The 15,480-nt window shown below is 39.4% G+C and overlaps 1 pseudogene across 1 annotated transcript in view; it reads right to left on the minus strand.

Moving 5' to 3' along the window:
* LOC147571719 (protein shisa-6-like) overlaps window positions 1-15,480 on the minus strand; it is a 54,021-nt pseudogene that overhangs the window by 2,432 nt on the left and 36,109 nt on the right. The window contains exons 2-9 of the transcript XR_015247113.1: window positions 4,677-4,765; window positions 4,360-4,422; window positions 3,554-3,620; window positions 3,252-3,390; window positions 1,395-1,496; window positions 648-708; window positions 358-541; window positions 139-233 (exon numbers count right to left, since the gene is read on the minus strand). The product of XR_015247113.1 is annotated as a protein shisa-6-like (transcript). The remainder of the gene's footprint in view (window positions 1-138; window positions 234-357; window positions 542-647; window positions 709-1,394; window positions 1,497-3,251; window positions 3,391-3,553; window positions 3,621-4,359; window positions 4,423-4,676; window positions 4,766-15,480) is intronic.

The raw sequence follows: 15,480 nt of genomic DNA on the forward strand, positions 1-15,480 counted from the left end.
GAACACCCTTCTGTCACCCCTTCAGACCACCTGCTGTCCTTAGTGTTTGCGGTTCTGTCCAGGACACACGATGATCACCCACAGGAAAAGGCTTTGCCGCAGAAATTAGGCTGCTGCACATCACCACGTGCTCCTTACCTCTCCTCAGAGGGTTCTGCGTCTCTGGACCTCCAGGCATTGGTCTCCACCTCCTGTATCCCTCAAGCAGCCTCTTTCCTTCCATCCCATCCAGTCTTGGATACAGAAAAAGAATGGACTTCTATAAGGGTTGCAATGCCACGTCCTCTGACTAGACACTAAACAGCACCGCTGTCATCCCTCAAAACACCCATAAAAACTCATGTCACGCTCCCACACCTGTGTTTCAAGCGGGCGACCTCCCGGCTGTGTTCCGCTATTCTCGCCTCCCAGATCAGAGTCTTGATCTAGGGGAGAAAAATACATCCACCTTCAGTCGTGCCAGACTGTGCACCAAAGAGAGAGGAGGAAAAAGGAAAACACTTACCCCGTTGTCCTCAGCATTACGCTCATAAACTGCGACCTGAAAAAGCAACAATAAAAAGTCCGTGTTTAGGAATTCCAAGGGCCACTACACTCAACCACATGAGGTACTAAGGGTTCACTATGTCAGGCAGAACTCACGTTACCTGGTGTGTGAAGGTGCGTTCTGCCTTCTGCAGCTGTTCTCGTGTTTGTTCAATTTGCTGTCTGTGAGATACAATTGTTTTCGTCAAATAAGGCCTAATATTAGGTAGGATTATAAATAATCTGCTCATGTTCCCGTCATCCTCTTATCTTTCCCCAATACAATTTATCCTTTCACATGAAACACTTTTCACACAATTCTAAATGTGCAGAACCAAAGCTATTGTTCCATCCTCTCCTTACTCATTATTCCATGCCCGTAGGGTTCAGAGGTCATAGAATTCTTTTCCATTTGCAATCTTGCCCTAATTCATCATGTGACAAGTGACTTTCATCATAAAGCCAACATAAAGTTCTATTCTCCTTTCACTTGTGTACTCACCAGGTTTCCTAGGGTTGCAAAGACCAGGACCATCAGATGGTACTACCTTGTTGATGGATATGATTTCATCCTATGACACACTGCTTTCCTATAGATTATGACAACTGACACCACCCCTCAGGAACGTTGGCATGGATGAAGTTTCTACATGGGCAGGTCAATGCTGGAGACCCAGAAATGTTTAGTAGCTTAATTGTTTTGTTCTTTCTAATACTTATCTTTTCCTATCTGTTAATTCTCTACGGATATGTCCTCTGAATTTGTGTTTGTATTACTATATTCATGGAGTCTACCCATTGTACAAAGGTTAGAACTAAGAAACGAACAGGGGTTTCATGAGCCGCTGCTAATTAGTATCTGAACTCACTTGCACTTGTGTATGTCCCTTGTAGCTATTTTCAGATTTTCCTCTGCAGTTGCCATCTGATTCTTCATTGCCACTAGTTCACAGTTTGTCATATCCAGATTCCTAAGATGGGAAAGATATATACATAGTCCAGTAGCCAAGGTCCAGAAATTCTGCCTTTTTCCTTCTCAGCTCTCTTAAAGCCTAGACTCAAATATCCCTATCCCCTCCCCCAACGATGCACAGACTGACAACACAGTCAGAGAAATGAAGACCCCATTTAATGTTAAAGAAAATTCAACCTCCGTCTGCTGCCAAGTCGCCTACAATCAGAGCCGCCTTTCTAGTCCTCTGCTTCTACTTCTTCATCGTCAAGTCATCAAATAACATTGCACCTTGTGCCTTCCCAGAGTTGGTCTTTTGTTTGCGATGGAGAAGGCCTATTTCAGGTCAGTGTGAAAACCTGTGCCTGACCAACTGTACCCATTAGGATGAGGCAGGGGATCATCATTGCCTTACACCTCCATGGGGCAGTGCACTGAATCTCAGTCCAGAAGTTGTACCCTGACACAGACACTGAGTATGAAAGACAGCCTTCCAGGATAAGGCTTCGCCAGCATTGCAAATCACTCCCATACACCACTAAGGTTCAGGAGTGCAACCCCTGCCCACTCTTTCAAAGATCCTGGTGGAGGGAAAGGCCAATCTTAGAGTGGCAATATATGCTGAAATATAACATGGTGTGAACTGTCCCACAGTCAGGCTGTTATCTTCAGGAAACAGATTTCAGATGGAAAACTATCACCTTCATGGAGTCAGTCTACTTTAACAAGACTCAGTTCATTGACAGTGAAGGCAGCAAAGGGAAATGCTTAGAAAGGCTGGTTTGCTGTGTTGCCCTCAGACTATTTTGTCCATGGTGTTGCTTTAAAGGGTTTCAACTTGGCACCGGATGTACTCAAGAATCACATGCAAAACTGAAAGACTGTTAGTAGTGGACACAAAAGCACTAGACAGAGAAAGGTACATGCATTTCCTTCTGGCCTCTCAGGTAGTCCTTCAGCAAATGTTTTCTGGGGTGGCTGTAATGTAGAGGCTCTGTTGTAAGGGGGCGAAGATAGAAAGGTGGTCAGGGTGCTCTACCTGCTCCCACAAAGAGCTTACAAATTAACAAAAACAACATGCCAGTGAGACAGAGCAGGCTCCACCCCGGGTGTGGAAAGGACTAACAGAAGCTGAGCCTCCAGGGAAGACAAGGAAGCATTTCCTTTTCAATGTGAATGAGGGGCTCTAAAGGCCCTCCTCCTGAGAACAAAAGGAAATACTGGACCAAAGAAGAAACATGCACCTGGTGCACCAAATTTCTAATGAACCCATGAAGACACACTTCATACGAGTCTCACTTGCAGACTGGATGAAGAGATGCAGTACTGATGCCATCCCAACCCACAGTCTAGAAAGAAACTCCCATGGTTTCTGCAGCAAGGTAAGTCAATGTTTTCCCTAAATATTTTTGACCCAAGTCTGGTGCTGAACAAAGATCACCTAATTCCCGGCTGATAAGACAATGGGATGGGATTGAAACCTATAGGCCAATGTAAATGGATCCAGAGGGGATCCTGTTATCAGTGTGCTTAATGCCAGTATCTTCCCTCTTCTACCCCAAGTACATGACACAAGAACGTGTGACAAGCACTAAGGACAGAAAGGAAAATGCAGGTTATAGGAAGCAAGGTAGGAAGGGCAGGCACAATTCTCCTGAATGCATTTGGCAGAAATACTCTGGATCCAATTCTAGAAGAAATATATTTATCTATAGCGGCCACCACATTCATTCATACAACAGTACTCGGGACCATTATCACATGAACGTCTTACTTTGCTGTAGCCATTTTTCTTTCTTCATAGGATTTATCAAGGACATCTCCTCTCTCCTTCAGATTTTTGGCTGTTCCTTCCCTGATTGCTTTCATAGAACTCAAAGCATTATGAATGTCTTCCACGGCCTTTTTCCATGCTGTAAAAAAAATGGTTATTTTGTGCATGTGCATATGACCTGAGACTTGGTTTTGGGGTGACAGGAAAAGGGCAACTAGTGTGAAGGCAAGAAGGCATTCTTTCCCTTCCCAAAGCAAAGTCATTGCCACCATATGGGGATTTCTCCCCAACAGACAACATACCTTCCAGTGCACGTTTATTGGACCTCCAGGCTCTCAGTTCCTCCAATTGACCGTTTGCATCTTCTGACTTTAGGACAGATATGAGAAAATACATTCAAGAAATAAGGATCGCACAACAATGTGAGTGCAACAGGACTGTGCATGGCAACAAAGAAAGATCCTGGGGCATAAATACAACAAGGAGAAGGCAAAGAACATGGAAAATAGTTCCAGTCAAAGGGCTCACAAATGGCTTTCTTAGGAGAATATTCCTCTATGCACGCTGAACATTGTTGAGCATTAAGAGAAGAAGGCAGTATACAATTTGCTATTGCCCTTCATCTCTCAACTATCTTGGGGGATTTTCTCCATATCTTGGAGGGCAGGTCTGAATGATGTGGTAATGACCTAGTTGTGAAAATAAAAGATACTTCCTAGTCCTTGAAATAGCAATCTCCTCATGGTGGTCCTAGTGACATGGCAGCTGTGCAGATGGAGGATTGTCTCCCAGAGGCCCACTCTCTACTATGGTAAACAGCAAGCGAATATGCTATGCTCACCTCACCCAATGAACAAAAAGCCTCCAAAGTCAAATGACAGTAAAAGCAGCCAACTCTTAGCACTTCCTGATTCTTAACATTCCTCTCTCTCTCTCTTTCTGATTGCAAGGTAACATGTGCACTTTGAAGGGTGTCATTTAAAATTTTATTGAAGTGCTCAACTTTTCTGATGTTCTCCTTCAACAGAACATGTTGAATGAGTCATAACAATTCCTTAATTTTACTTGTGTGTTTAGAACGCAATCCAGGCAAAGAAAGGATTCTTACTTTCAACTTCAGAGCTTCAGCAGAGTGAATGTTACTTTCTCTCTTAGCTTCTTGAAGATGTATCTTTAATTCATTGATGTATATACAAAACATATGAAAAAGGAATCAGAATTCAAAAATAGCATCGTGGTAGATAAGCCTATGTCTGATGTGTGACTCCTTTCACAAATAAAAAGGTAGTTTTTTATTACATTTGTGAAGCGTGTCTTGAATTGGAAGTATTCATAGAACACATGAAATAGGTCAGTAGGATGAACTACAAGAGGTAAAACTAATCAAAATGAAGTCACAAGAAATATTTGAAAGGGCAATGCTACCTTCTGTTCCCACGTGGATATTGCTTCAGCCAGCTCTGTGTTTTCTTTCTCCAACGTGTTGATCTTTGCAGTTTTTTGCTGTAAATTAACTAAAAGGGGATAAAACAATTTTTAAGGTTGTTACCAAACCAGTGACATCGAATAATCCCACTGTATTAGCAGCACAGACACATGATCTGACACATGGGTGTAACTAACTTTTTAGCTTTCTCATTGTGCCTGAAGAAAGCAAGTTTCAGCAGCATTTTAAACCCAAGAAACCTCATTTCACTGACATTCCTATACGTGTAAGCTCTAGAACACCGACTCCTCTAACAGACACAAAGTGCAAACTCCTCTCACATTGGCCCAATGTGAGAACTCTCCTGCCCTGAGGTCACTCTTCTCATCACCACCACCGCTGCATTTACAGTGATGAACACCAACCAGTCTTTGAGGGCTTGTTAAGTGTCAGGTAGCCACCTTGCCTCTCAACAGACAGCACCACAGAATCACCAGAGTCCATGGGGTCCGTGCAGAATAGATTGCCCCCCATTTGCATCAAGTTCACTTTTCCCTGGCATGAATGGCTCCCTCCACCTCAGACTCAAAACCTTGGTTTAACCCTCTCCTGTGACACACACCCTGCCTGGCAATACCTGGCTTCTTTTCTAAGCTTAGGCTTCTTGACAGACTCAAAGAGGGTTTTCTCATCTTCACATCTCACCAAAAGCCAGGTCATGGCAAAGTACTCACTCCACAGCTCAGGCTCATATCATCACTTCTGTCCTAATCATTTCTATGCAAAATTACACTCATTCTGTTCTCCTTCCTCCTGTGATGTTTTCCTCCCCTGGTCTCTTGTCTTAAGAGAGGCCAATCCCTCCACATTGTCACTTAGCCTCTAACAGGGAAGAGAACGATTTTCAAGAGTTAACAAATCAAATAGACATCAGAAGTCACCATATTTATCCCTAGTTAAAAAATGAAAACCCACACCAAACACGAGTAATGAAAAAACATTACAAAGACTACTCAAACCTAAAATCTTACCTGGATATACTGGAGGCTCTGTCTGAGAGAGGAAGAAACAAAATTAAGTTTGAGGTCAAAACATAGTAATAGTAAAAACTTATTCTTCCTGATAAAATACTGAAAGGTCATCCAATGAAATCACAATGATCATTTTGTTCAGCATAATGAATTCATAATGTTAATATAATAAAAAAGTAGAATTTCATATTTAGTTCATGATTCTTTATAAACCATTTCTGATAAAAGCATAACGATTCAGAGCTTATTTTGACCAAAAGATAGATTTACATTATATTAAATAAATATCAAAATATTCAATTCTGTCAGTGCATAATGCGGACAGTTTTAAAAATACGTAAATAAAATATTTGTCTGATTTTTTTTTCTCTTGTAGTCAAACCCAACATCCACACTGAAGTCCAGAACCCAGGATCATTTGAAATGCCAAAAAAAGACAAAAAGAAAGAGAGAGAGAGAGAGAAAGGGAGAGAGGAAGAAAGAGACAGAGAGAGAGAGAGAGAGAGAGAGAGAGAGAGAGAGAGATGGAGGGGGACGGTAGGGGGGCGAGAAGGAAAGGGAAGGGATGGGAAGGAGGAAGGAAGCGGCAAGGAAAGAAAAGGAAAACCTTTGTATGAAGACACGCTTCTTTCATTCTCTAGAAAGCTTTCTGAAATGTTACACAGGGTTGGCTGCTTTCCGAATCAATAAACAATTACAACATGTCAGGTGCTATGATTTTCCTAGATCACTAAAAACAGAGGGTCTTCCAAAAACACATCATCAGATGAGAAAGAGAGTGGAACATGGCTAGGGCAAAAGCACAGGCACCAAAAGAAAGGATGGCTAACATTTCAAAAACAAAGCAAAAAGGGCTCCCGTTGAGAAGGTCTAAGAAAAGCAAGAGGAACTGAATTCCTGTAAAGGCACTGGTCTAAGGCAAGGGTTAACAGTTTCCATACTGGAGACTTCTGGGAAAGTGAACCAAAGAGAGAACAGGTATTAGGGAGTAATGGTTGTCTGGGCAAAAGTAGAAATAACCATTTAAAGCCTGACTGCACTAGGATTTCTATTTTCTAGGAGCACTAAAAGCACGTCAACCATGGAAAAAGACATCCTGTGATTGTCTTGCGTCCACTGAAAAGTAACAACCATAAGATAATGACTGTGGGACTGAAGGATGCTTCCCCACTCCCAGCCCCTCACCCTTTGGAAAAGTGCCTTTATAAGCCTGGCACACTACCCTTTTGGGGAGCGATATTCCTCTTTCTCGGTGGCTCCGCTGTATACAACCTATCTCTAATAAACGCCACCTGCTTTGTTTCCCTTTCGATCAGTGTTCATTACTAAGACACTGAGACTGGAGAACCTGGTCTGGGTGGCCCAGTAACACCCAGACCCAAGTCATCCCCTGATGAATTATAGCTCAATAAATTCTAGGCAAGACTCTACTTTAACAAAAGGTAAAGACACATTTTCTTGATCGGTAGGACGTATATCCCTATTTGAAAGTTTTGAATGATGATGTGATGCTGAAGCGAGCCCCAACATCTTGCCAGGATATTGGAATATCATCATGGTACCAAAAAGTGAGTCATAAAAATGTTGTTATAGGAAAGTGTATCTACGGAGGGCAAACAGGAAACCATGGATAGTCCTTTAATGTCACATGTTTCCTTTCCTAAGCAGGGGAAATGGAAAGAGAGATGGCCTTCCAAGTACTTAATATGCATATTTTCTTTTTGAAGGGAAAGATTTCTAAATTGGCAGGAAAAGAGGAAACACAGCCACTTATAAATAAACTCATGCTCTTCTGTTCTTGCTTAGAAGGCCTGCCCTCCAGAGAAACTATTTCTCCAAAGCCTAATGGGGTTTTTCTGAAGACAAGCAATACAGATGAAGGGAAATACTCAACTACAGTGCTCTTCCTCCTTCCTGTCTCATAGGGGAGTAAACTCAGCCTAAAACCTAGGGAAAGACAAAACTTGACACTAAAAGCCTTCACCTCAGTTTTTTTAAACATGGACGTGACCCCAAGCTTCCCCAAAAACTTAACAAGGTACCCTGAAAGGAAAAACCACATATTTTGAACACAGAATGCAAGCATTAAATCACACTTCCTATGGCAGAGATGGTGGGATAATCAGGCTGGGAATGTAAAACCGCTCTGATTAATAGGATAATGACTCTAATGGAAGAAGTAGTCAGTATGCAAGAAGAGGTGGTGAATGTGAGCACAGAAACGATAACTCTAGGATCCAAAAGGACTTCTAGAAATCCAAAACATCATAACAGAAATAAGGAATGCCTTTGTTGGATTTATTAACACACACAACACACCTGAGGAAAGACTCAACAAGCAGAAGGAAATGTCAAGTAGAAACACCCAAAACAGAAACGCACACAAAGAAATTAAAAATACAACACAGAAAATCCAAGACCAGTGTGACAATGACAAAGGTGTAACATACACAAAATGGGAATACCTACTTATACATTTGAAGTGCAAATGACTGAGAATTTTCCAAAATTAATGATAGTCATAAACCACAGATTCAGGAAACTCAAAGAATTTCAAGCAGGATAAATACCCCCCTCCAAAAAAACCAAACCAAACCAAAAACAAAACAAAACAAAACAAAACAAAACAAAACAAAACAAAAACACAAGAAACACAAGACTATCCCTAGACATATACTATTCAATCAAGAGAAAATTGAAAACAAAGAATTTTGCAAGAAGCTAAGGGGTAGTGTTGGGGGCTGGAGTTGCAGGGAGATGGAAGAAATAACACCTTACCCAAGAGGAACCAGGACAAAAAATACTCAGAATTCAGAAACCATGCAATCAAGAAGACTGAAATGTTTATACTGTTAAAAGAAAAGAACCCATCCACCTAGAATTCTGTGAACAATTAAATTGTCCTTCAAAACATGTGCAAATAAGGGAAATTATTGGAGATACTGAGGTCAATAATAAAGGCTGAATTCTCCAAGAAAACATAATCCTTAATGTACATGCATTAACAACAGAGTGCCAAAATACATGAGGCAAAAACTGATACAACTGATAGGAGAAGTAGACATATACATTATTACAGCTGCAAGAATTCAACACCCTCTATCAGTCATTGACAGATTGAGCATAAAGATATTCAAATATAAGAACACAGTTGGACTGAACTGCATCACCAATCACCTAGATCCATGACCATCTGTAGAACACTTTCTACAATAGAAAAATACACATTCTTCTCAAGCTCATCTAGAACATTCACTGACACAGACCATATTCAGGGTCATAAAATACACCTTAACTTGAAGTCAACAAAATCATAGAAAATACGTTCTCAGAACACATATGTAAGCTAGACATCAATAATAGAAAGACAACGGAAAAACTACAAAATATATGAGAGATATTCTCATAGAAGATAGAGAATAGAGATAGACTAGAGAAATTCTAAAAGAAGAGGGTCAAAGAGACATTTCACAGAATTTTAAAAATATGTCCATCTAAATGATAATGAATGTTGGAATTACTACAATTTGTGGGATGCAATGAATGCCGTGCTTAAAGGGAAATTTGAAGTACTGAGTGCATACAAATGGTCTAGTAAAAAATTTGTGCTTACCAAAAAACTTCTGCTTACTTATGCTTAAAAGCCTATCTGTAAGGTATTTGAGTATACTCACAGCAAGGACAACTCTCCAGAGGTAAATAAGACATGCACAAATTGCAACGGTGGCAGTAATAACGGCAAGCTTCCGCAGAGTTCCGAAGACACGAGAGCCAAGAGGGAAATGGTCAGCCAAAATATGGACAAGCTGAAATAATATTTGAGATAATGAGGAATAGCAAAGACATTTATAATATCTGTCACCAAGAATCATTTTTATAAACCTTCAACCAGCCTCCAGGAGGTTATAAGCACACCTCTCAAAGGCCTCCTCCTGAAGGAGAGGGAGGACAGAAGGCTTACAAAGGAGCAGGGGCAAACCTGTAGGAGTGATGATTGTGTTTACGATCTTACTGTGGTGATGGCTTCATTGTTCCTCACCCTTTTAGTAGACAAGAAGTAAATGACTTCTGTTGTACATATTCACGAAGTACCTAGATAAAATCCTTTGGAACATTTCCAAACATACACCAAAATTTACGGAAGGATGGGAGAAAGTAACAATAAAAATGTACTAGAGATTCAAATGAGGCTGTTATAGAGACAGATGTTTACAGATATGGATATAACTGAGAGATGTGCAGCTGCTCTTATAATAATATGGGATTATTCCAGCAAAAATAAATTCTACATTATTGTTTAGTTTCTAAAAACACTGAGGTTTTCTTTTTTCTAATGTTGATTTATTTTTGAAAGTAGAGACAATGGGGGAGGAACGAGAGAGAGGGAGACAGAGAATCCAAAGCAGGCTCCACGCTGTTAGCACACAGCCTGATGCTGGGCTCAAACTCACAAACCTGAGCCAAAATCAAGAGTCAGATGCTTAACTGACTGAACCACCCAGGCTCCCCATAAGGTTTTACGGTCAAGGTTTACTTTGAATCTGAATCACAGCCCAAATTGTCAGACTTCTGAATTAAATAAAGATTTGCATAATCAGGTGATCTTGTCTATTTTGATGAAATCTATGAGGTTTTAAGTTACTTGAACACACATCTCCAAATAGCCAATACAATAAATTCAAGTTCCTATTTCATAGTGTTGCACCTAAACCAATCAATAACAACTATGGAAATTACTTTCTAAATAACACAAAAGTCCTGGGTATGGTCACCAAAACAACAGAACACATATCATTTTACTAAAACTAGACTTACCAGTCCTTTAGGAGAAAATACACTCACAATGCAATTCATACTAACTCACATACCAAACTTTAATTTTTGTGCCAATAAACCTCTCTAGAAAGTAGCCTCCAAAAGGTGTACCATTTGTATCTTCAGCTCTCAGAACTGAGGTCACTAAATTGCGTCCCGGTGGGAAATGTACACTGTCTTTGAGTGGCCAGTGTCTGCAAGAGACCAGGGGCCATCAGCACAGTGATCATGGGGATCAAAAGACAGAGGCCATCTTGACATGAATGGTAAACATCCTAAGTCCTGGGCACTCTTGATACCTCTGCCAGCTATCTGTATGCTGATTTGATTAGTTACCGTTAACTAGATTCGATCCAAGGGAGCCAGTAACACTTGGTTCCCACAGACAATGGTCATGACCAGGTGGAGGTAGGAAATGCAAGACAAGTTAGTTTGTGCAAGAATTCAGAAATGAGGGAGGGAGAGAGAGCTGAACTGATCGATGAGATGCAGCCTAGGTAGAAGGGGGAAATTGCAATAAACAGAACCAAGAAATTTCCTCCTTCGTAGACTCAAAAGAGACAGAATAGATTCTGTTGTGCCTGGAGGTATTCATGTGAGAGGATTCTGCCTCTCACATGACTTGGGACCTTGCAGATCCCTCTCTAAGAATCTGGTGCATGCCAATATCAAGAAATCTACTTTTCTCTATGGGTGTCCCCTGTGTCTCTGTCTCAGGCTCTTGGGAGTACAGGTTTTGCTTTTTAATGATAGAATGAAACATTCACACTGGCAACCAGGGATTTCTTTATAGTTGGACAATCCTAAGGACATTCAAGACCCTTTTTGCTTTGGGTAAATCAACACTCTGCACATAGTTGGCTAAAGAAAGGACAAGAATGCATTCACTTCCTGATCACATCACTCCTAGTGATTTTCTTATTATAAATGTCCAAGCAGGCTGAGGCCACTTCATGTACGCTGAGCTTGTCAGCTACCTGGTTGGACACAGAGTCCTTGGGGGCAGCCTCTAAGACCAGAGGGAGAGGGCTGATGCACAAGTTCCCCAAAGCGAACAAACCAGGAAGCACAGAGCACCAACGACATTTCACTTTCCAACACCAACACTTCGGACACCACGGTTCCCAGGGCTACCAAACTTCACAAATGTGAACAACGTGCTGATAGGAAAACTAACTACGTATAAGAGGGACTCTAAACTTACAAAGCTTGAAGAAGAATCTTGACAGGCCTTCCAGGAGCCATCTAATAGTATAAAATACTATTAATACTATTAAATGGCTCTTATTCAGTAGAGTTTCTGACATTTTTTAAAATGATTTTAAGGAAGTATAACTCAAACATCATACGAGCCCCTTATTTAAGACAAAGATCTCAGTGGCTTTTAGTATCTTCCCATGTCCTTCTTTCTGGACATTATGAAGCTCAGGTTTCCATCCTGTCAACACTACTCTTTTTGGAGCAAGTGGCCCAGACAGGATCCACAACTTCATGTGGACAGGTGTGGCCAGAACCCCTACATGCTGGTGGAGAAACCTTGCCCTGACTTAATGGGTTTTCCAAAAGAACTGAGTTCTCATCAAGGACTCCATGAAAAAGCTGTTTTTTTAACCACAGTCTGAAAAAGATAAATAAATACAAAAGGAAGAAGTCACTGATGTCGGATGTGTACTCACATTTGTGTTGGGGTAACCGGGATACCCGAGTAAGAGCATCCAGAAAAATAGCTTCCGAACCGTCATATTCTGGTCCTTTCAGGGGGCGCCTGGGCACCAGAGAGGAGGTGCAGATGGGGGTGAGGAGGTGGTGGGGGTGGGAGGGGAAGGGAAGGGGTGGGAAAGGGGGTGAGGTGGGGGGGCGGGGTTTAAATGGGGATGGGATTGGGGAGGGGGGTGTGGCAGGAGAAGAAGGGGGTCAGGGAGAGTACCCGGATCAGATCAAGTACAAGAAGGGAGGGAGGAGGGTTCAGACAAGTTAGTAGCTCAGCAGGTCAGTAAATCACTAGATGAGTAGGCCACAAGTAGCCAGTTAAGTAGACTGTCAGTAGCAGGTGGAGCAGACGAAGATCTCTCTTCATCCAAGTCTTCACCTGTTTGAGCATTGCCATAGCAATTCAGACGGTTTATGCTCTCTCTCCACCAATCAGCTGCCTTCGACCCTGATAGCTCACAAAGGACACCCCGCGTGACCATGGCTTTTCAAATGCCCCTTCCATTATGTACATATCTGGGCGCATGTGTGTCCCTATGGGAGTGTCTATGTATGTCTGGGTTTTGTACGTGTATATATTAGTTATGTGTGTGAATTTGCTGCCCCTTGGGTCTTACCGTGTGTGGTGTGTGTGGTGTGTGTGGGTGTGTGTGTTCTCCTCGGGGTGTCACTGGCCGTGTCTGCAGTGTGGGTCTGTGTGTGAATCTGTCCATAAACCCCATTCCTGTGTTCCCAGGTGAGGCTGGGTGTGATTCTGTGCTTGTGGTGTCTGTTTATTTCTTAGTGAGTATGGGTGTCTGTGAACCTCAGAAATGAGCTGCCACAAAGGGGACTCCCCAGGGGCGCCTGGGTGGCGCAGTCAGTTAAGCGTCCGACTTCAGCCAGGTCACGATCTCGCGGTCCGTGAGTTCGAGCCCCGCGTCAGGCTCTGGGCTGATGGCTCGGAGCCTGGAGCCTGTTTCCGATTCTGTGTCTCCCTCTCTCTCTGCCCCTCCCCCGTTCATGCTCTGTCTCTCTCTGTCCCAAAAATAAAATAAACGTTGAAAAAAAAAATTCAAAGGGGACTCCCCAAAGGTGACCCCCAGCAATGGGTGAATATGAGACAATCTATCTCTTCATTAGATTCTGTTGGGAAAACTGTATATCTACATGCAAAAGAATGAAAGTGAACCCTTCCCTTACATGATACACAAAAATCTACTTAAAATGGCTTAAAGACTTAAATGTAACACCTGAAACCATCATACTTCTAGGAAAAATCAAAGAGGAAAGCTTTTGACTATGCTCTAGGCAATGAGATTTAGGGATTGGCACCAAAAGCATACGCAGTAAAAGTAAAAATAAATTTTTATTTCTAATTATAATTATATAAAATATATATAAATATATATATTTTATTTATATATATATTTATATATATAAATATATATAATATATAGATTTATATATATAAATATATATAATATATAGATTTATATATAGATTTATATATATAATTATATAATTATATAGATATTTTTATATATATATAATATATATATTTATATATATATATTTTATATATTTTTTATGTATTTAATTTTATATATTTTATATATTTTTTAATTATATTTTTATTTATATATATAAATAAATATATATAATAATATATAAATATAAATATATATAATGTATATATACATGTGTATAGATATATAAAATCATATAATGTATAATACAAATATAATATAATAATATATATATAATATATATATAACATATAATATAATAAAATATATAATATATATTATATAAAAACAAATATATATAATAATATATAAATATAAATATTATTATAAAAATATATATATAAATATATATATAAATATATATTTATTTATATATATATATTTTATAATGCACAAAATATACACAAAATGCACAAAATATAATGCACATAATGCACAAAAAATATAAATATATATATTATATATTTATATAAATAAATATATATATATTATATATTTATATAAATATATATATAAATATATATAAATATAAAAAATAAATATATTTTTTATATATTTATATATTTTATATATAAATATATATATTTTATATATATATATATTTTTATATATATATTTTTTATATATTTTATATATATAAAAATATATATATATTTTATATATATTTTATTATTTATATATTTTATATATATTTTATTATATATTTATTATCTATATTTTATTATATATTTATAAAATATATATATTTATATATATATAATAAATATATATAAATATATATAAAAATAATTATAATTAATTATAATTAAAATTGGGCCCACATCAAACTAAAAAGCACAGGGAAGGAAAGGGAAGGAAACCATCAACAAAATGGAAAAGCAACCTACAGAATCGGAGAATACATTTGCAGACCATCCAAGAAAGAGTTAATATACAAAACAAATAAGGAGTTCACATGAATAGTTAACCTTAAAAATAAAACTACCAGTTATGTTACCAGGAAAAGAAAATGGCTTATTTAGGAATAGCAGAGAACTGACCCTTGGGAGAAGGAAGCTATAGCAAGTCTGGAGAACAAAGGAGAGGAACACTTTTGTAGAGGAAAGGAAGAAATTGGGAGGGCTATGATCTAGTGAAAGTCCATTGGAATAAACTGGGAGATCCAAGTATAGTGGCTTTTCATTGCTTAAGTTGTGACCGTCATCAGCTGGGCCATCATGAGGGAAGAAGAAAGACCTTTCTTCCTCTTGCTGAGGTAGTATAGCAGTAGCTGAAGTAGTGTCAGCTTACAAGATATGTCTCCTTCCAGTGGGTCTGCAGGAAATGACACGTGGTAGAGCCTGTGAGCTTCCCCCTTCTGGCCCCCTGACTCCATTTTGTTTAAGGTTTTATTTTCTTTCCAGTTCATTAGCATACAGTGTTGCATTCGTTTCAGGTATACAATAGAGTAATTCAACACTTCCATTTTAAATAAAGTTTCCTCTTACAATTTTCCCAAAGTCAACAGCAAAGAAACCATATAACAGGGTGAAAAAGTGGGCAAGGACCCAAATAGACTTTTTCCAAAGAAGACATACAGAAGGCTAACCGGTATGAGAAAAGATGCTCAACATCGCTAATTGTCAGGCAAATGCAAACCCAAACCACAATGAGCTATTACCTCACACCTGTTTGTTAGGATGGCTATTCTCCAAAAGTCAAAAGATAACAACTGTGGGCAAGGATGTGGAGGAAAAGTG

This window comes from Puma concolor, unplaced genomic scaffold (genome assembly GCF_028749965.1).
Source record: "Puma concolor isolate L17-30 unplaced genomic scaffold, mPumCon1.1.hap2 unalloc_scaffold_11, whole genome shotgun sequence".
Lineage (NCBI taxonomy): Eukaryota > Metazoa > Chordata > Mammalia > Carnivora > Felidae > Puma > Puma concolor.